The 23,247-nt window shown below is 36.0% G+C and overlaps 2 long non-coding RNA genes across 3 annotated transcripts; one reads left to right on the top strand and one right to left on the bottom strand.

Moving 5' to 3' along the window:
- Positions 1-1,775: 1,775 nt before the first annotated feature.
- Positions 1,776-20,086, bottom strand: LOC105749313. Of its 2 annotated transcripts, XR_001120474.1 has the most exons (4): positions 18,483-20,086; positions 15,931-16,205; positions 13,709-13,822; positions 1,776-2,034 (listed from the first exon to the last, which is right to left on the bottom strand). It is a non-coding gene; the product is annotated as an uncharacterized LOC105749313 (long non-coding RNA). The 2 variants fall into 2 exon arrangements; XR_001120473.1 differs by lacking the exon at positions 1,776-2,034 and having other exon boundaries at positions 13,164-13,822.
- LOC105749314 lies at positions 16,893-21,369 on the top strand. Its single transcript, XR_001120475.3, has 2 exons — positions 16,893-17,662; positions 20,884-21,369. It is a non-coding gene; the product is annotated as an uncharacterized LOC105749314 (long non-coding RNA).
- Positions 21,370-23,247: the final 1,878 nt, after the last annotated feature.

The raw sequence follows: 23,247 nt of genomic DNA, 5'->3' as shown, positions 1-23,247 counted from the left end.
TGGAATTTCTCTTTGTAACTCTGACTGTTGGATTTTGTTAGTGATATATAAGAATGCTGATGACTTATGTGGGTTTATTTTATAACCATGTTGCTGCATTTTCACCAATAGTTCATATGACAGCTGTCTGCAGACGTCCCCCCCACATCAGCAAAGGGTTCATTTGACTCTTGTGCTATTTTCGTGAAGGCTTCTCCTCTGTCCTCTTCACCTGGGATAAAACCCCATGCTTGATAGCAACAGAAGAAATTTGCTCATATGCTGCTATGGGGTAATTAATGTGTACTGAAGTGTCTGCATAAGAACCTACACCTGTTAGTGAGGAGAGCCATTGTCTTACATTGAATAGGTAATTAACCTTAAATGCTCTGAATTCTCAGATTTAAGTACAGCTATTCAGAGTTTCAGTCCTCTATAGGTTTTTTGTATGTATAAATACATGCATACACATATATGTACAACTCTCTGTACATATATATGTATGTGTTATGTGTAAATTGTAATCTATCCCTGATTCTGATTTCTATTGTACAAAGACCATCATTTCCTCTTTTTCTTTATTTAGTACGTTATTTTTTTTCCAATCACATGTAAAAACAAATTTTAATGTTCATTTTTAAATTTCTGAGTTCCTTGCTCAAAGAGCTATAAAACTGTGCATATCCTTTTTTCCAGCAGTGTCTTTACTGGATCTGTATCTCAAAGAGATCATAAAGCAGGGAAAGAAACCCACATGTCCAAAAATGTTTGTACTAGCCCTTTTTATAGTGGCAAAGAAGTGGAAACTGAGTGGATGTCCATCAGATGGGGAAATGCTGAATAAATTATGCTATATGAATATAATGGAATAGTATTGTTCTATAAGAAACAATTAGCAAGATGATTTCAGAAAGGCCTGGAGAGACTTATATGAGGTGATGCTATGAAGAGTAGAACCAAAAGAACATTGTACTCAGCAACAAAAAGATTATATGCTGATCAACTGTGATGGACTTGATTCTTTTCAACAATGAGGTGATTCAGGGAAATTCCAATAGACTTGTGATGGAGAGAACTGTCTGCATTCAGAGAGAGAACTATGTGGACTGAATGTGGAGCACAATATAGTATTTTCACCTTTTCTGTTATTGTTTTGCTTGCTCGTTTTTTTCTTTCTCATTTTCCCCTCTTTGATCTGATTTTTCTTGTGCAGCATTTAGGGTTTAACTTATATTGGATTACTTGCTGTCTAGGGGAGGGAAGAAGCAGAGGCAGGGAGAAAAATTTGGACAAAAGGTTTTGTAAGGATGAATGTTGAAAACTATCTCTGTATGTATTTTGAAAAGTAAAAGGCTATTACTATTTAAAAAATAAAATTTTTAGTTCAAAATTCTCTTCTTCCCTTCCCCTTGTCCTTACTGAGAAGGTAAACAATTTAATATAGGTTATACATGTGTATTCATGCAGAAATATTTTCATAATTGTCAGAGAACATGTTATTTGATGGAAAATACTACCCATCTGACAAAGAGATGGTGAAGAAAAGATGTACAATGAGACATATATTTTTGGACATGGCTAATAAGGGAATTTGTTTTGTTTGAGAATGCATATCTGTCATAATTGCTTTATTTTACTTTCTCAATGAAAGGGAGATGGGGGAGAGGGAAAGAAAGTAAATGATTTTTAATAAAAAACAATTTCCCAAAACCAAAAAACCTTTAAACTATTTATATATACATATATGTATATGTATATGTATATATATATATATACATAATATGATTAAATTTGTTAAAGATTTTTCTCATAAAGACTTCTATGTATAAAGATACACACACACATACACACACACATGAATACCACAGTTAGTAGTGTTTACTGAACATTAACTTCCTCTTGGTATCTCTCACTCTCATATGGGTGGAGTCACTTCCCTCTCCTCCCAGGAAGCATGAGATTCTCTCTAGTTCCTGATTGACAGAGTCGGTTGATGTGGTGGGGCAAAGGTTGCATTCATAGGCAGGCAGATGGCAAAATATCCTATGTAAACGACTAGAAAAAAGTAGAAAAATGATATGGAATCTGTTAGATATATTAAGCTAAGAGGTCCAGTTTGCTACTAATAGTCTTAATCTCTTTGACTCTGAGGTTTTGTAAGAACACCATATATCACCTGCAAATGGAGATAGTTTTCTCTACTTTTGGACAAAATTTATGCCTTTAATTTTGTTTTCTTATCTTATTGCTATAACTAGTATTTTCAGAATGATCTGAAATAATAATGGATATTCTTGCTTACTATCATTCATATAGATTAACTAGTGTTCTCCCATTACAAACAATGCTAGCTTTGGGCTTTTAATCATATTAAAAAAAATGCTTTTTAAGTTTTTAAAATAAGTGGGCACTGTATTATTAAAGATGATTCTGCAAATGCAGAAAAGGAAAAGGAAAATATAATTTTTGTAACAAATATATATAATAAAAAACACCAAAAAATAAACCAACAACCCCAAATTCCTACATTGCCCATATTTTAAAATGTTATGTTTCTATTCTATCTCTCTCTGTCAGGAGATGGCTAGCATTCTTCATCATTAGTTCTCTGAAATTGTGATTGGTTCATTTTCTTGAACAGAAGTCTTTCAAAGTTGTCTCTTTATAATGTTGATGGTATTAAACAAATTGTTCTCATCATTCTATTTATTTCAATTTCCTCTAATTCTTACAAGTCTCCCCAGGTTTCTTTTGCATTTCATCATTTTTCATAGTATAATTATATTCCATTTCAACTATATACCAAGATTTACTTAACCATTCTCCAGAAATGTAACACTCACTTACTTTCTAATTCTTTTTTTTCCCTAGAAAAAGAGCTATATAACAGCACTCATTGGAAGTAGCAAAGAAATGGAAAGATAGGTGTCTATCAACTGGAGACTGGCTATTTGTGGGACATGGGGCAGTATATTATACATATATAGATAATATAAGACGATATTGTATAGTAAGAAATGATGAATATAGATAATTCAGAGAAACATGGGATGTGTATATGAAGTAGAATTGAACCAGCAGGAATAAAAAAATATATACAATGAGTCTCACATTTTTGTAAATGGAAAGATTTAAATGACTACTCATTTTAATTAACTAGGAGAAAAAAATAATGGTACAGGTAACAAATAAGGAATCATACTTCCATCTTCATGGAAAAGAACATAGGGGTGACTAGGACATGTAATACACATAGAGAGATTTACTAAATTGGACTTTTTGCTTAATTGAACTTTGTTGTGATTACTAGAGAGAAGAGTCAATCATGAAGTTGATAAAGAACTTCCCCACTCTTGTAAATAGCTTTGACATGAAACAAAAAGGAAACAGTAAAACATACCCCCCCCCAAAAAAAAACTTTCATGAAAACCGTCTATATACATATCAAGAGTATCCTTGATGAAAATATAAGAAAGGGACAGTTATCCTTTTGTGGATAATTTTCTCCAATAGATGTCATCTTCACAGTAGGGGAAAAATAAGTTTTAGTGCATTTTATTTTCTGTTGATAGCAAAAAAAAAACAAACCCAAAAAAAACAAAAAAAAAAAACAAAAAACTTTTGACTTAACAGGACAAAAATGTATCCATTTTAATGATTATTTTTCAACAAGCTATCTTCTATGCATACATTCCATGCATATGATCACATAATATACCTTGACAGAGAAAACTATAGAAATAAGTTTATTCAACAATTTTCTGAATATAAACATAAGGTGAAGTGTGGTTACAAAGGATGTCCTGAGCACAGTCAAAATAAAAGTTAGATTCCTCTTAGATTGAGATCCTGAAGCTACTCTTGTTTAGAGATGATTTGCAGCTTTTTTGCCTTCCTTCAGGTGCAGGCATTTACTCAGGCTATCCCCAAACCCAGAATCCTCACTCTCCTTACCTCTTATTTCCTAAATTCCTTGGTTTCAAATCTCAGCTAAAATCCTATCTTCCAAAGAATTTCCCCATTAATGATAGTAGTATCTTTCCTCCATGACATCTCCAGTTTATCTTGCATATAACTAGTTTGTACATAGTCATTTGCTTGTGATCTCCCAATTAGATTGTGAGTTTCTTAAGAGAAGGGGATGTCTTTTTGCCTTTCTTCACGTATCTAATGCCTGACACATGTCGTTGTTCAGTTGTTTCAGTTTTATCCAATCTTCTTTAACTCTATTTGGGGTTTTCTTAGCAAAGATACTGTTTACCCTTTCATTCTCCAGCTTATTTTATAGTTGAGGAGCTGAAAGAAAAACAGTGACTTGCCCAAGTTCAAAGATCTAATAAATGTCTGAAGCCAGATTTGAATTCTTGAAGATGAGTCTTTCCAACTTCAGGCTTGGCAGTTTACCTACTTTAACATATAGCTGCTTCTGGCATATGGTAGATGCTTAATAAATGCTTCTTGACTTGACATCCTAAAGATAATTGGAGTCCATGAGCTTCTTTAATTAGCTTTGTGGCTACTCCACTGACTTTATAAGTCAGTTTTAATAAGTAATAATAAATTCGCGCTTTATAAGTCCACACAGGAAAGAATAAGTGAATAAAGAAAGTATATTTACCATTTTGTGACATGGCTGAGTTAGTTATTCAATATTGTGGTTAGATAATTTAAATCAGGGATTTGTCACCGTTTTATGTATCATGGCAGATATGGTAAAGTCCATGCTGTCTCTCCCTCATATTGCATGATTGCTCCTCCTCTCTTTATCATCATACTTGGTTTTTTTTTTGTTTTTGTTTTTTTTTACTGAGTTGATTTACACCAAATCTTGCACACAAATCATTGTTGGCAATATACTTAGGCCTCCTCAGAATAATTTTTTTAAATGCATAAAACAAGATACTTAAGATTACAAAGACAATTGATTATAATGAAAGACAGTTATCAAAATACTTTTTTAAAGTTCACAGACACCAGTTTAAGAAACCCTACAAAATAGTCTCAGATTTGAACAGGAAAACTGGAAGAGATCTATGAGGCCATCTCATCCAAAACCCTCATTTTTTAGATGTGGAAACTAAGTTTCATGAGTGTTAAATAACTTGCCCAATGTCACAAAGATGGATCAGAAGGGAGGCAGGAATGAAAATCTATTAGCTAAAAAGTCATTTCCCCTTCCTCAGGGAAAAAGAGAGTAGGCTAGAATGAAAATGGCACAGATCCTTCAATGATTGCCAAAAAATCATTAAATTCACTGAACTATCACTGATCACTAAATTACTGAATTAAAAGTATATATGTGTAACATTCGGGATGCTACATAGCTGCAACTCATGAAACTTTGATCTCTATAGAATCTAAAATGTAGGTAACCAAAAGACCTGCATGGTGGGGGGTAAGTAAGCTGCAATATATTACCAAAATGACATATATAATATATATTATAAAACAAGTTGACAAAGAAATGTATGTTCATAAAAGTAAATGGTCTCATCATACAGTGTGAGGAAGACATCACATGAACTGTCTCAGTGCTATATTGAAATGTAAAAAATAAAGAAAGACATCTAATCTTGTTGACTTATAGGAAAAATGGGAGATCATAGAGAAGAATTGGAAAAGAAGGGTAGGTTCCAACCATCACTGGTGAAAATAGTATTCATTTTTTAATAGCTTTTTATTTACAAGATATAGGCATAGGTAATTTTTCAGCATTGACAGATGCAATCCTTTTGTTCCAACTTTTCCCCTGCTTCCCCCCACCCTCTCCCCCAGATGGCAGGTTGACTAATACATGTTAAATATGTTAAAGTATAAGTCATATACAATATATGAATACATGTCCAAACAGTTAATTTGCTGTATAAAAAGAGTCAAACTTTGAAATAGTGTACAATTAGTCTGTGAAGGAAATAAAAAATGCAGGCGGACAAAAATAGAGGGATTGGGAATTCTATGTAGTGGTTCATAGTTATCTCCCTGAGTTCTTTTCTTGGTTGTAGCTGGTTCAGTTCATTACTTCTCTATTGGAATTGATGTGGTTCACCTTCATTGTTGAAGATGGCCACATCCATCAGAATTGATCATCATAGAGTATTGTTGTTGAAGAATATAATGATCTCCTTGTCCTGCTCATTTCACTCAGCATCAGTTCATATAAGTCTCCCCAGGTCTTTCTGAAATCATCCTGCTGGTCATTTCTTACAGAACAATAATATTCCATAATATTCATAAACCACAATTTATTCAGCCATTCTCCAATTGATGGGCATACACTCAGTTTCCAGTTTCTGACCACTAAAGAGAGGGCTGCCACAAACATTCTTGCACATACAGGTCCCTTTCCCTTCTTTAAGATCTCTTTGGGAGGCCAGTAGTAACACTGCTGGGTGAAAGGGTATGCACAGTTTGATAACTTTTTTGAGTCTAGTTCCAAATTGCTCTCCAGAATGGCTGGATGTATTCACAATTCTACCAACAATGTATCAGTATCTCAGTTTTCCCACATCCCCTCCAGCATTCTGCATTATCTTTCCCTGACATTCTAGCCAATCTGAGAGGTATGTAGTGGTACCTCAGAGTTGTCTTAATTTGCATTTCTCTGATTAATAATGACTTGTAGCATCTTTTCATATGGCTAGAAATAGTTTCAATTTCTTCATCTGAGAATTGTCTTTTCATATCCTTTGACTATTTACGAATTGGAGAATGGCTTGATTTCTTATAAATTAGAGTCAATTCTCTATATATTTTGGAAATGAGGCCTTTATCAGAACCTTTGACTGTAAAAATGTTTTCCCAGTTTATTGGTTCCCTTCTAATCTTATCTGCATTAGTTTTGTTTGTACAAAAAACTTTTCAATTTGATATAATCAAGTTTTTCTATTTTGTAGTCAATAGTGATCTCTAATTCTTCTTTGGTCATAAATTCCTTCCTCTTCCACAGGTCTGAGAGGTAAACTATCCTATGCTCTTCCAATTTATTTATAATCTCATTCTTTTTGCCTAGGTCATGAAACCATTTTGACCTTATCTTAGTATACGGTGTTAAGTGTGGGTCAATGCCTAGTTTCTTCCATACTAATTTCCAATTTTTCCAGCAATTTTTGTCAAACAGTGAGTTCTTATCCCAAAATCTGGGTCTTTGGATTTCTCAAACAAATAGTATTCATTTTGATGAGGTCTAAAATGCACCAAATAATTGCTATCTAACGCTTATCTAGGCTTTGATTCTATATTAAAAGTGAGACTAAAAAGAAAAGCAAAAGTAGAATAGATAGGTCAATACTGACCACAATTATTTCTTGTATAAAAATCAGTGTTTGTGAGTTTACATTTAAATGTAATTACTTCTGTCTCTGAGTGTCAGTGAGTATAACTGTAGAATATGAAATTTGATACCAGGGTCTCTGGAAGTCAGCACAAGTGGCTATTAAATGTGGTCTGTGTTCTGAAGTAGAGATAGAATTTTATAAATTTCTCATTTCATCGTCAATGCTAATTACAAGTTGCAAATGCAATTTCCCAACTACCAACAATAATTTCTGGCTTTCTTAATTACCTTGCAGACAAGACATTACAAACCTTGTTTTAAGAAATCATAGTAACACTTCACTCTTTTCCGCTCCCTATAGAAACACTGAGGCTTTTCATACAGAATCTGACTGTAAATTTTGCAACTAGCCTTGGAAAGATGTAGCGAAATAAAATCTGAAGTAGTAGCTATTTAGATAGTTTGCAACTTGTTTGCAGCCTATATTGACTTGGCTATCCCTCTATACCACGAAAATGCAAAAATATAGTAGGGTGGCACCAAATGTAAAATAATCACTAAATATGCCATGAAAAGCTATAACCAGATGTGTTTGATACAGACAATATACTCCCGAGAAGCTGAGTCACATCTACATGCAGTGCTTTCTGTTTCATATTTTCTGAGTCATCTGAATACAGTATTCACATTCCCCCACAGTGCCAGGAGTATAGAACAGCTGTTTCTAGTAATCATTTTGATAGCTCAGAAGACTGGATTTCTCACAGTTTCTGAATAGCAATGCTCCTTTTAACCATCATTTTCTCAACCTTCTGGGTAATATTCTCCACATATTTCCCTTACTCAGGCATATTCTGACTAGGTGATGAGCACATCACTTTTTTTTTTTAAACATGGGAAAATAAATTGCATGGAGATATGATTGCAATAGTTCACAGAACATAATGTACTCTTTAGAACCTAGATCTTTCGATCTTTGCCAAGCAAATGCCGACAAGAGTCTTTCTGACTCAAAGAACAGATAAGCATCATTCTGCTGAAGGAACAAAGTAGTCTGGCTGCTGGTTGGTTTGTGTTGGGGAGGCTACTTCAGAAATATTAAATATAAATATACAAATATGTATGATGTGTGTATATGTATGTGTTGAATTATTTCAGTCATGAATCACTATGACTCCATTTAGGGTTTTCTTGGCAAAGATGCTAGAATGTTTTGCTATTTCCTTCTTCAGCTCATTTTACAAATAAACTGAGGCAAACAGGTTTAAGTGTGTGGCCCAGAGTCTTGCAGTTAGTTAAGTGTCTGAAGCCAAATTTATGCTCAGGAAGACAAGTCTTCCAGACTCCTGGCCCAGCTTTCTTTGCAAATATCCACACACATACATGTAGAGAGAACTCTCCTAATATGGTGAGAAGCTAGGGAAACTTGCAAAGGTGAAAGACAGAGATAAAGGGATCAAAACACCCAAACTGAAGAAAAGGAGAACACTAGTAAGAGGTAGGTTTGTATTTCAAAAATGATTTTGTGCCTTCTCTGGGGAAATATTTTTATCAGCTTTTTATTGATTCAGGATCTGCTAGTTCTCTGTGCACAAAGAAGGAGTTATTACATTTATGCAAACATATTTAAAATAGTTCACATATATTATACTTTTAGGTTCTATAAAATTTGGTCCTCACAATAAATTTGTGACATGTGTCATTATTATCCCCATTTTAGAGATGAGAAAACTGAAACTGAGACAATTTAAGTGATTTACATCTAGTAAAGTTACACATACGTGTCCAGGGCATGTCTTGCACCCAAACCTTCTTAGCTCTGTTGAGCCACCCTATCTTGATTTTCATTCCTAGGAATTTTCTATTCCAGTGAATGAGATATTTTCTTTTTTTTACTAATATAATTTACTACTGAGAGTTCAGATATTTTAATTTATATCAAGTGAGTGCTTTAAGCATTTTAAAATTTTAACATATTTTAGTTGACTGAGAGGGTGAGAGGCATTATAGTGAAGAGAAAAATTGTGGACCTGACTGTCTAAAAAGGAGATCTGGGCAGCACCATTGTGATTAACTTGAGTGGTAGTTATTCTGCAGATGTTTTTGAAAGGGTGTAAGATTTTCAAGCTTTGGTAATGTCCCATTGAAGTGAGAATTTCCATTGCCAGTGCCCATTAATGGGGTTGCTGGATTCAGTTTCTTTTCCAAATAAGGGTCATTAGATTCTTCAGCAAGTGACATGTTATTTTCACATTTTTCACACCCCAAGGTAATTAGTAAGCCTTCCTTTTTTGGTAGTCTCTAGGGATTTTCACTTTTAAAAGAAATGAGGCAACACAGTTAGGAAGTCCTACAGATGAGATGGAAACGCAGGTTTCTGACTGTAGAGGTAATATTATTTCCACTGTCATGTGGTTTTACAGTGGTGTGTTTCATATGTGCCTGGTTATTTACAATGGACTCCTTTTATGGCGGGCACACGCACACACACACATACACTCACACACACACATACACATTTGTTTTTTTCAGTTTCATTAACTCTTTGTGACTCCATTTGAGGTTTTCTTGCAAATATGCTGGAGTGGTTTGCCATTTCTTTCTTCAGCTCATTTTATAGATGAGGAAACTGAGACAGACAATGTTAGGTGACTTGCCTGGATCACAGAGCTGATAAATATCTGAGACTGAATTTGAATTCAGGTCTTCCTTTCTTCAGGTTTGGCATTCTATCCACTGAGCCATCTAGCTGCTCCCCCACCTCCCAGCCCAAGGATTTTTAAAGCTTTTCTTTTAAATTAATGAGCATACATTTTTTTACTCTTTCCTATCTTCCCTCCAAATGAAAAGAGGAAGAAAGGAAGGAAGGAAGGAAGGCAGGCAGGAAGGAAGGAAAGAAGGAAGGAAGAAAGGAAGGACCAAACTTTTATAACAAATATGCATAGTTAAAGCAAAATCTGTACACTGACTATATCCAAAAATTTGTGTGTCATTCTTCATCTAGAGATGATCACCTCTCCTTTTAGAAGGTGGATAGCATACTTCTTTATAGGTCCTCAAGAATAGTGGTCAGTGACTGCATTGATCATAGTTCTTAAGAGTTTCAAAGTTGTCACAATAATCTTCTGACATGTTTCCCCATCTTCATTTTTTTCTCCTCTTCAGTTTATTTTTTATACCATCTCCAGAAAAATATTTCTAACCTGATTTGGTTATGTTACCTTCAGCTCAGTAGCTCCAAATTGCCTACCAAATAAAGTTAAGACTCCTTGTCTTGCATTCAAGGCTCTCCAATCTGATTCCACCAATTCTCTTTGTAGTTTTATCATCATAATCTCCCTCTACACACTCTGCACCCCAGGCAAACTGGATTATTGTCTTCTGCTCTCCTCTCTCCCCTTTCACATTATATATCTTTGGTTTCCTTGTCTTTGTTCCTTGTGGTCTTCATATTGCAGTCTCTTACTAAACATTCTTCACTTATATTCCTAATTATCTTTTAAAGCCACTTTCTAACCTATGTCAAGAACCTGGAGGATGGGAGAATGACACATCAAAGAAGAAGGAAAGAAAAAGGAACATAAAACTTTTAGAACTGAAAAATAAATTTAATTTTTTCTGAAGAATAGGAATCTCGATATTCTATTGAGGAAGCAGCTATTTATCCTCCAATGAATAATAAAGTGGACTCACAGATGCTGTCTTGTGGAGGCATATTCAGTAAGGGTAAGAAAGAAAAGAGAAGAAGAGACGTGGTTGGTGAGTTCTTATCGAAAGCTACTTGTCAGCCATTTGTCAGTCTGATAATAATAATAAGTTTCTTGTCTTACTGGGAGTATTAACCTATGGATTATTAATACACACCAATAGTAACTTGTAGTGATTTAAAGAATGGTAATACAAATCATACTGTCAAAAGGAATCTAGATAGCATCACTAAAGTTTAGGAAGTCTTGTAAAGAGAACTGAAGATCTTAGAGGTATGGGTGATATTAATGTAAATGTTTCATCAAAGCAAATTTGGGAAATGAACAGCTTGTTTAAAATAGGGCACCTGATGGAGATGTGATTTAGTCCAATCAATGTGGGGAACAATTTAGAACTATGACCCAAGAGTTATAAGACTACGTATACTCTTTAACCCAGTAATGAGATCTATACACCAAGGAGATCAAAAGGAAAAGGACCCATATATACAAAAATCTTTATAGCAGCTCTGTTTGTAGTGGCAAAGAATTGAAAAAGGAGAGGGTATTCATCAGTTGTGGAATGACTGAACAAGTCATGGTATATGGCATATGAATGTGATCGAATACTATTGTGCTATAAGAAATGATGAAAGGTGATTTCAGACAAAACCTACAAAGACTTATATGAACCGATACAAAGGGAAATGAGCAGAACCAGAAGAGAAATCTACATACTACCAGCAATATTGTAAAGATAATTGACTGTGAAAAACTTAAGTTCTTAAGTTACTCTGATCAATATATCAATCCATCACAACTCCAAAGGTCTCATTATGCAAATTGTGCTCTACCTCTAGATAGGAAAATGATGGACTTAAAATGCAGTTTAAAACATATTTTCCTTTCTTTATTTTTCTGACATTTAAAAAATAGCTAATGCAGAATTATGTTTTGTATGACTTCATATGTGTAATGGGCATAGCATTTCTTGCTTCTCAATGGGTAGGTGAGGAAAAAACAGAAGGAAGAGGAGAAGGAGGCAAAAGAGGAGGAAGAGTACAAATAGAAAGAGAAGAAAAAAGCAGAAGGAAGAGGAGGAGGAGGAAGAGGAAAGAGGAAAGGGAAGAGGAAATCTGGAACTTCAGAATGGGACTTCTGGACCACCATGTAAAATAAATAATAGACTCTTAGACTTGAAAGTCTTGCAAATCTAATCAAAAGGACTTTAAATTGTATGTTATAGAAGTTCACAAGAGACATATTCCAAGAAAATAAACATATGATTCCACTGTTTCAAATGTCTATTTATAAATCTACAAATATAAATTAGAGATGCTACCATGAAGAAGTCAGTTTGACTGCAAAAGTAATATAGTCATATTACTTCTCCAGGGATCTGGACTTAGCCATGTGCTGTTTAAAATTTGATCAATAACTTGTATAAAGGAATGTATTATATCTTTATCAAATGTGCAGATGATACAAAGTTGGGAGGCTAGTTATCACTCTGGATGGCAGAGTCAAGATTCAGACAGATTTTGACAGGCTTGACAGAACATTGGAACAAATTTCATAACAAGAAATATAAGAGAGAAAAATTTAAAGTCTTAAATATGCATTCATGAGTACAAGATGAAGGAAATATGGTCAGTCTGGATCTCCTCTGAAAAAGAGCTGGGCATTTTAATAGACTACAAGCTCCATGTGAGACAACAGTAATGTGGCAGCCAAAAAAAAGCTAATGTATTCTTGGACTGCACTAATTCAAATATAACTTCCAAGAATAAGGAGCTGATACTTCTTCCATTGCACCTTGACCTTATCAGATATTATCAATCATCAATCAATCAAATAAGTATTTATTAAGCACCTACTTTATGCCAGACTCTGTTGGGAAATATAAATACAAAGAATAAAATAATCACTACCTTCAAAATTAGCATTCTAATAGAAGAGGAGCACATATAAAAATACAGGTTGTCTTTAAAAGAATAGTCTAGTTTTAAACCAGTGTTTTGGGACACTGCATACATAGCATAAATATATGTGAACTTCTATAACATACAATTTAAAGTCATTTTGATTAGATTCGCAAGACTCCCAAGTCCAAGAGTACTGTCTAGGAGAAACAAGAAAGTCAATTTGGTTGAGCTATTGTTTGCATCAATGAGATTAACAAGTAATTATAATAGAAAGCAGTTCAGAACCAGGTTGCAAAAGACTTTAAATGCCAGTGGAATTTATATTTGATTCCATAATTAATAAAGGAGCCAATAGAGTTTATTGCATAGAGTAATGAGCAGTTCTGGGCTTCAGGGGGGAAAAATCATGTGGCAACTATATAGAAAGTGAATTGAATTAAGAAGAGTCTAGAGGCAGAGACCAATTAGAAGGCTATTCTACCAGTACAGGCAAGAAGTAATAAAGAATGAATGATTGAATAAACATTTGTTAAACACAGACTATGACAAAGCATTTTAACTACTGGGGATACAAATTGGAAATTTACAACAGTGCCTGTTCTCAAGGAGCTTACATTCTAAAGGGGGTGACAACACATCTAGAAAGTTTCAGTCAGATGGAAAATTCCCATGATCCTGAAGGTGCAAAGTGTATGGCAATGCCTCTTCTTTAATATCCCTTCCACTGACAAAATCATATCAGTTTCTGATGTTGAAGCACTTGATAGGGTCAAAGATTTCAGTAGCAAGAAACTTCTTTCATGAATATATATAATAGTGGTTGTTGTATTTAAAGGAGTAGTTACCAGGCAGCATCTCCACAGTGGTTGCTTCCCAGGATGATACCTATGGGCAGCGTGCTGGAAATTTGCTATTCCAAGGCTTTGGGGTTCTGGTTCGGGGGTGAACTCCAACAGTATCTGAGAAAAGATGATGGTTAAGGTGACAGTGTGGTATTTTGACTTATTTGGCACATGCTGCCCTCCTAGTTTTCCCTTGGGTTCCTTGCTGATTCAAATATGCTGACTTGCCTGCCTCGTAAAGGCTGGCTGACCCGGACTAGGACATCAGCCCTGTGAGTGACTGAAAGGGGACAAATGTAAAAGATGCGAAAGAAAAAAACAAGGTTTGTCAACAAATTAAATATGTAGGATCAGTGAGGTTGAGGAACCAAGAGTGACAACAAACAAACAAACCTGAATGACCAGAAGAATGACAGGACAACAGATAGGAAAAGACATATGAAAGGTGGGCTTGAGAGGAAAGAGAACTAGTTCTGTTTTGAACATGTTGAGTTTAGGATGTCTATGGAACATCTAATTTGAAATGATTAATTTGGTTTTAATTAATTTGGTTGGTGCTGTGAGAATGGCATTCAGAAGAATAGGGCTGAGAATATAGATGTAGGAGTCATCTTCCTGTAGATAAATTCTGCTCAGTCATGTGGATGAGTGGGAGGGGGCAAAATGAGAAAGGGGGTAGGGGAAGGGGCAGAAAGACAAAATTAAGCCTGAAGGACTCAGGGGTCCTCACATTTTTTAAATAGAGGGCCAGTTCACTGTCCCTCAGACTGTTGGAGGGCCTTTGTTTTGTGGGCCTTTAAATAAAGAAAGTTCATAGCCCTGGGTGAGGGGGATAAATGTCCTCAGCTGCCGCATCTGTCCCCCGGGCAGTAGTTTGAGGACCTCTGGATCGGATTGTGTCTGCTACAGGCTCAGCCTCTAACCTGGCCTCAGATAGGGCCAGCCAAGCCTGAAAAGGCTTCCAATTACTAAGGAGACATTATTGACCTATCTAGAGAGGTCAGGAACAGGTGATATCCCGCTTGGAATCTATTAATAACATTCTGTGCCAAAGATGAATTGTTTCAGGGGTCCAGGTTTGGAAGATCAGGTCCTTTCTTTTGAAGTATTCAATAGGGTCCTTCCCCATCAGGGAGTGACTTAGGACACCATCTGATAGGTGTCCCCAGGGGCTTGTCAGCAGCGAGCAGACAACTTGCAGACACCCTTTGAAGGGTCATTTCTTGCCATGGAAAGAAAGCAGCAACCTTGAAGTGTCTGGTCATCCTAGCTGCTGACTCATTCTGTTCTGTTAGCTTATTTAAGCACAAACCCCATGAGGCTGAGCACCAGTCACAATTTGGCATGGCTCACACAGTGTTCCCACCCTGCCTTTCTTTATCCTGGGCTGCAGCTGCTTATTCCAGTTCTCTTTTCAGCTGCAGTAGACTTCCTAGGTAGATGGCTTGTATTTTTGTCTGAGGCCTCTCCTTTCTTAGCTACTTTCTTGAAATTTGGGCAGTTCTATTTTCAATGCCCTTTAAATTATAGAAGGAGGGGAGTGGGTGGAATGGTGATTGATGATGGGGCTAGGGTAAAGGGTCATACTACTTCCTGTATGTCCTTTTGGAAGGAGGCCAATCATGGAAGCTAGATGGTGAGGGAGATAAGAGTGCTAGACATAACAGCAGGAAAATTTGGGTTTGATTCCAGTCTTTGTGATCCTGTAAATCACAATTTCTATCTGCTTTAATTTCCTCATGTATAAAATGGGGATAATAATAGCATCTACCTCACAAGGCTATTGTGAGAATCAGATGAAATAATCTGTAATTCTCTACCTCCTCATTGCTGCCTCCTGACTTCCTTCAATTACCAACTAAAATCTCCTCTTTCATGAGAAACTATTCCTAATCCCACTCTATAATTATGTCCTATTTATCTTGGGTATCTTGTTTGTACACATGTTGTCTACCCCATAAAAATGACTGTGCTCCTTGAGAACAGAGATTATCTGTCTCTTTCTATGTCCCTCCCCCTCTCTTTAGCACAGTGCCAGACACATAGTAGGCTATTAACAAATGACTTAACATATTTTGTCAACTTTAAACAGCTATAGAGATGCTAGTGATTCTTAACTAACAATAGAAAAAGGTCTTCTGTGGTTAAAGAATAAATACCTTTGCCCAAAGGGCACTGTCCTCCCCACCCCCACCCTGGGTCTTCCCGCCCATCCCTGCCTGCACCTTGTAGTCAGTGTTTCTTGACGTTCTCTTCTTGGCTGCCACCCCTTAGCATGTCAGATGAGGACTCTTTGGCTGTTTGGCAGACATCCATTTTCTACACATCCTGCCCAGAAGAGCTGGCTGCTGGGTTTGTTGCTGGTAAACTGGCTTTGCTCCTAGACTTTCTTAATGATGAGATGGGTTTGCCATTTGATATCAGTGTAGGTGACGTTGATGAAATTGCTGAAGGAGCTGGACGTGATGAGTCTGAGAAGTCCAAGATTTAGGGGGAATTCCTGAGCAATGGAACAAAGATCCCATTTAACTTTTGGTCACTTACTTCCTCAGATACTGAACAACACCTGAGTTCAAGTCTACTAGCTATATGACCCCAGGCAAATCATTTAATTCCTCTTAGACTCAGTTTCCTAATCTGTAAAATAGAAGTAAGGGATTGGGCTCAATGACCTCTAAGATCCTTTGTGATTCTCAATCAATGATCATAGTGCAAGATCTTCCTCTCTCTTTATTGCTATAGTCATGACATGTTCAGCTGGCCTTATGATTTAATTCTGAACCTTGCCCGATTCCAGCCTAATCCATTAGCCTTCTTGGAATGACATGAAACTAGGCTTTCCCTCCGGAGTCCATGAATCTTTATTAATAGTTTATCCAATTGAAACATGCTGCCAATTTATTAAGTTAATTGAATTACAATCAAATGAATTAGAGAAAAGTATTAGGCATATATCGTGCTCTAGATATTTAGGATAGAACAGGGTTAACTATATTTAAATCGCCACGATATAGAATATTAAAAATAAAAAGTGGCACTGGGGGAAAAAAGAGCAGGGAAAATATGCATGTTTTTTATGACTTGTTGATATCTATGGGGTTTTTCTTAAGCCTCAAAACAATTTACAGAATTGCCAGCTGCATTCAGTACATTCAGAACAGTATCATTTCACCCACAGCTGAAACACTGCCATGGCTGGAGCAGCACATAGAAGCCATTCCAACAGACATGCCAATGAATGTTCCGGGTCAGTAAGTGACGAAGAATATCTGGGCCATTTAAAGCAACAGGGTTCATGTAAGCGCAGACGCCAGCACATCTAATGGAAATGGGTCAGATTCTATGCTTAGGAAGAGAGAAGAAGCACAGGAAACTTAATGGCCACGGTGACATATGACCTCAGCTTCCCTTCAAAAAATCTGCAGTCTACAATCAAAAAAAGGGAGGGGGTGCCTTTGGAACACTTGGTTCTCCCACCCATCCAAGCTAAATAGTGATCACAAGGTTTCTAGTCAGATTCTTAATTGTTGCAGTGCATTCTGAGAGTCCCACTAAACAGCAAGTTTTGTTTTGTATGGTTGGCAGTGATGAATATTCTTTTGGAAGCTGGGAAAAGGCATGGCCTTTTTTCATCCCTAATGTCTATGATTCAATTCTGACTCAAAAGGAAGTGTGCCACTGACTGAATCACCAAAACCACTTCCTGTGGCTGTTTAGTTTATTCTGGGAGGGCATCAGGCCAAGGGCTGGCCTGCCCTGACCCTGGTGGGTTTGTTGGAGCCAAAAAAGATCCCAGCCTAAGGTGGTTTGGCCACAGATTTCCCAAGAAGAGAATATATTCAGTCGTAAGTATTTAGTTTCTTAGCAAGGGGTCAAGCAACATGGAAATGAACATGTGTTTGAAAACAAGACAGGTTCATTCCTCAACCTGGACACTATTAATTTTTCTAATGATAGGTAAGATCTATTTCTTTTGGCTCTTTTCAAGGATTGACTGCAAATGGGTTGCTTTTTTTCCCTCCAGAGATATATTTTATAAAGATAAAGGAATAATAATAACTGACAATCATATATCAATTTGGATTTCACAAAGCCCTTTGGGTGCATTTTCTCATTGGTGCTTATGACAACTTCTATTATGTGTGTTATTCCCCCCCCCCATTTTATAGATGTTGAAACTGAGACCCAGAAAGATGAAGTTAACTGATAACTTAACAATAATAATAATAGCTACTATTTATATAATACTTGCTATGTGCCTTTATGCTACTAGTAAGAGTCAGAGGTGGGATTTAAACCTAAGTACCAGTATATTCCCAGGTGAAGCAGCTAGATGATTCTGTGTACAGAGCACTGGGTCTGGAATCAGGAAGAATTGGGTTCAAATATGAACTCAGATATTCAATAGCTTTGTGACTTTGGGCAATTTATTTAACCATTGTCTAAACCCACTGGAGAAAAAAAAATTCTAGCATCATTGCTAAGAAAACCCCATATGAAGACCCAAAGAGTTGGATGTGACTGAATGACTGAACAACAATGTTCCAGATACTGTTCTATACTCTGAGAATGCAAAGAAATAAAGGAAGATAAACAAATATATGCCAGCCTATGTTAAGTATTTTTGCAAGTATTAACTCATTTAATCCTTACTCTGATTTTGGGAGGCAGGTCCTACTATTATCTCTTTACAGTTGAGGACACTGAGGCAGCCAGAGGTTAAATGACCTGCTCAGAGTCATATAGCTAATACACATCATATCACAAGTAATCTTACCTTTGAACTCAGGTCTTCCTTAATCCAGAACCAGTGATCCATCCATTGTGCCTCCTGGTGTGAAGTAGGTCTTTTCTTGGAGGGATTTTGACCAAGAGAGACAATACATTTTTATATAGGTTAATACAAAATCTAAACCCAAGATAATTTGAGGGCAAGAGCGGGAGGTTCTAGCATTTGAGAGGACCAGGAAAGGTTTCATAGAACTGGTAGTATTGGGACCTATCCTTGAAGAAAATTATGGATTCTAAGATATAGTGAGAGAATTGTACATTCTAAGCATATGGGACAGCCATTGTAAAGGTATGGAGATAGTAGATGTATGTAAGTGCCAAGTATGAAAAATAGTAAGAAGTCTAGTTAGTTGAATCAGAACCAGCTAGACTTCTATTAAAAAAAAAAAAAAAAAAAAACAGAAACAAAAAGGTAGATTAGTGTTAAGTTGTAAAAAGTTTTAAAAGTCATACCAAGGAATCTACATTTGATCCTAAAGGTACTAGGGAGTCACTGGAGTTTATTGAGAAGAGAAGTGTTATAGTTGGGACTGATCTTTCAGAGTTTGGGAGATGTAGAGGAATCATTTTGTTAACTGTGTAGAGAATGAGTTGAAGTGGAGAGGAACTTGAAGAAAGGGGACCTATTAGGCTATGGGAGTAAAGAAAAGGGAAAATTGGATCCAAAAAACTGGATGGAGATAGAATTGATAGGATTCCGCAATTGATTAAATATGAGATGAGAGTGAGGAGTGAGGGATGACAAGGTTACAAACCTAGAGTGGTCACCTCAACAAAAATAGGGAAGTTTGAAAGAGAGTTGGATTGGAGAGAGAAAAGAGTGAGTTCTGTTTAGGATAGATTGAGTTTGTAACATATTCAGGATGCCAAAAGAATTCTCCAGCACCTAGACTGGAACTCAGGACAAAGAACTAGACTGTAAATATACATCTGGTAATCACAGACATGATAATTTATCCCATGTGAGCAGATGGGATTACTAAAACAGAAAGAACCTAGAAAGAAAATAGAAGATAGCCCAGAGCAGAGGTATGAGTACATTCACAATTAGGGAGTATGAAATGGAAGATGTTTTAGTAAATGAGACTGAAAAAAAGTAAATAGAGAGATGGGGGAGAACTAAGATAAAGCAGCAGTTTTATGAAACTCTTATGCAGAAAGAGTATCCAGGAGGAAAGGGTCCTCAGGGGAGACAAATGCTGCCAAGACCAAAGAAAGATAAGAATTATAGGTAGCATTTATATAGTACTTAAAGGTTTTCAAAACATTTTACTTATAGCTCATTATATCATTATGAAAATCCTGGGAAAATCAATTTATTATCCCTACTTTACAGACTAGAAAATGGAGGAGAGATTAAGAGACTTGCTCAGGGTCACACAACCATGAAGTATTAGAGACCAGATTTGAATTGAAGTCTTTCTAATTCCAGAAAGTTGACCTCTATTTGGCTCTATCCACTCCATTTTAGTCATTTTAGTTGTTGATTTCATTTCTCTTGTTGATCCTATATGGGGTGTTCTTGGCAAAGTGGTTTGCCATTTCTTTCTCTAGTTCATTTTACAGATGAGAAAACTGAGGCAAACAGTATTAAGTGATTTGGCAAGATCACATGACTAGGAAGTGTCTGAGGACAGATGTGAACTCAGGGAGATGACTCTTCTTGACTCTAGCCCTTGCACACTATCCACTGTACTGTCTGGCTGCCTATTGAGAAGAGGTTATTAGATTTAGCAATGAAAAGATCATTGGTAAGTTTGGAAAAAACCATTGAGTAATGAGGTTGGAATCAAATTGCAAAGGGCTAAAAAGCGAGGGAAGGTAAATTAGATAACACCTTATAGGAGTTTGGTTGAGAAAAAAAAATAGGAATAATATAAGACAATAGTGTGAGGAGGTGTATAGGTTTTATTCACTCCAAATGAAGCACTGTCTCCACTGATGCCATGCTATATAAAATCATAATGTGCCCTCCATAAAATCACTTCTAACGAGCCCATCTAGGCTTCTGGGGCACTAGAACCTATATATCCCAATTTTGTCTTGGTCCTGGAGTCTTTGAGGGTGTCAATCTGGTTAAGAAAGTATTTAAGGGTTCTATAAAGCTGCTTAGGAAGTCTGCTTTGGGAACACTAGATGTTCAGAGGAATTTAAATTCAAAGAATCAGAGATGTAAAAAATGACAAATTTTAGAGCTAAAAGGAATATTAGAAATTGTAACTATGGGTTGGCAAATTTGAAGATTCATTTGGGATTTCTGAGATCTCTTGAAAATAGGCTAGATGCTTTACAGGTCTTAGAACTCATAACATGACTTTCTATCTTTCATGACTTTGTATGAACTCTCTCATACCTAGAATATTTTCCATCTAATTTTTATCTCCTAGGAATTCTAATGAGGCATGGAATATTACCTTTTGTAAAGGATTGAAGTTGTAAGTCACCCAAAGAGGCCTAGAGATACTATGACACAGACTTAGCAAGGAATTGCACAAAAATATTGGGAAGACTATCTTCAAATAAGTCTATGTGCAATCAAGGGGAAAAAATGGTAACAAAAGGAGAGCAAGAGATAACTGATGAACAGCCCATATTCTTCATTGATCTCCATGCATGATCTCCATGGCTAAAGTCAAGAAATCTAGAGGGAAAATCCTTAACATGTTGGACAGACTCCTTCTAGTGCATTTGTGGGAGAAGATGGACAAGAGCATCAGGATGGGCAAACAAAGATAGGTTGTAATGGGCATTGTTGGAGACAGTAACCACAATTATAGGATCACAGATTCATCATTTTGCATACCCTTTGATCAGTAATGTCTCTGCTGATTCTGTATAATAAATCAAAGAAATCATAAAAAAAAAAAAAAAAAGGGAAAAGGACCCACATGTGCAAAAATGTTTGTAGCCGCTTTTTTTTTTTTCTTTGTAGTGGCAAGGAACTGGAAACTGAGTGGATGCCCATCAGTTGGGGAATGGTTGAATAAATTATGGTATATGAATGTAATGGAATAGTATTGTTCTATAAGAAATGACCAGCAGGATGATTTCAGAACGGTCTGGAGAGACTTACATGAACTGATGCTGAGTGAAATGAGCAGAACCAAAAGATTATTGTACACCCATCAACAAGATTATGTGATGATCAATTGTGATGCACTTGGCTCTTTTCAACAATGCGGTGATTCAGACTATTTCCAATAGACTTGTGATGGAGAGAATCCTCTGCATCCAGAAAGAGGGCTGTGGGGACTGAAAGTGGATTACAACATAGTATTTTTACCTTTTTTTGTTGTTTACTCGCTTTATTTCTTTCTCTTTTCCTTTTGGATCTGATTTTTCTTATGCAGCATGATAAATGTGGAAATATGTTTAGAAGAATTGCACATTTTAACCTATTTTGGATTATTTACTGTCTAGGGGAGCAGGGAAGGAAGGGAGAAAAATTTGGAACACAATTTTTTACAAGGTTTTGCAAGGGTGAATATTGAAAACTATTTTGCACGTATTTTGAAAATAAAAAGCTATTATCAAAATAAAAAAGAGTACAGATTCATCAAAAATCGAAAAGACCACCATTCTTTGCTAACAAGGATAATTAATAAGTCACATTTCTATATTTTTGAGGTTTCCAAAGCACTTCCCTTACAATTGCTTATGAGAGCTGTAAGTATATTTTTTCTTATTTTACAGTAATGGTTTAAATGATCACATAGCTAGTAGGCTTTTGAAGCAAGATTTAAATCCAGGTCACCTAACTCCAGGTACAAAAATCATTCTGCTATATTATGGTACTTCTCTTTGAGTCAAAAATAAAACATTTGACCTGAGGACTTTGGTTTTGTTTTTGTTTTGTTTGTAGGGGATGAAAACTGGGGGAACTTGGGGAGAGGTAGATTGATATAATGATTCAGAGATGTATAAATCCTATCTCTGACAATACTAATTAAATCAAAGGTCAAGATAAAAATCTAAATATTCAGATTTAAAATTAAGATACTGCAGATCATCAAAGTCTACTCCATTTTACAGAGGAGGGAACTGAGGCAGAAAAAATTATGCATTGCCCAAGATTACACAGGTCATAAACAACAGAGTTGGCCTTCAATGCCACATCTTCTGATTCTAAATTCAGGGTGCTCTCTTCAGTATGCCACACTGTGATTGTTGCTGTTTTCTTAACAAAAGCAAACAACTTTAACTACATTGTAAATAGCTACAACTGGGGGGTTATTAGCAGTAATGAAAGCAAATGACTTCTTTGAAACAAAATCCTTGTTTCAGAAGCCCAGCAATAGCTACAAAAATCACATCCCTGGACACACTTTTCTTAACTGTTTCGACAAATTAGTTAAGGAGAACTAGAATTTAGACTTAACTACCATGTAGAGCAACCACTTTCCTATCTACCCCCTCTATTTCTTTAGCGATGTGTGCCAACATATTGGAAAGGGTAACATTTAAACTCATTTTAACTTTTTGCAATATCACTTCAAGTCAAATGTCACAGAAAATTGCATTGAACTCTTGACCAATCTGTCTGGTTTTTCCCCCCATTGGAATATTGGCTAAAGTCGAAATAGCAACAAGGAAAATTTATTTCTTTGGCAGAAAAATGTCTTCTCTAAATTCTTGTGTGTTTTGTTTTGATTTTCCTTGGTGACTGGAGGTCAGCTTCAACCCACTAAAGTTAAGGCTCCAAATTTTAAAATCTGCTTTTTCTGAGTACTGATTCCATGCCAAGAGTGAGG

This window comes from Sarcophilus harrisii, chromosome 1 (genome assembly GCF_902635505.1).
Source record: "Sarcophilus harrisii chromosome 1, mSarHar1.11, whole genome shotgun sequence".
NCBI classification, from domain to species: Eukaryota; Metazoa; Chordata; class Mammalia; order Dasyuromorphia; family Dasyuridae; genus Sarcophilus; species Sarcophilus harrisii.
This window is presented reverse-complemented; position numbering and strand designations above follow the sequence as displayed.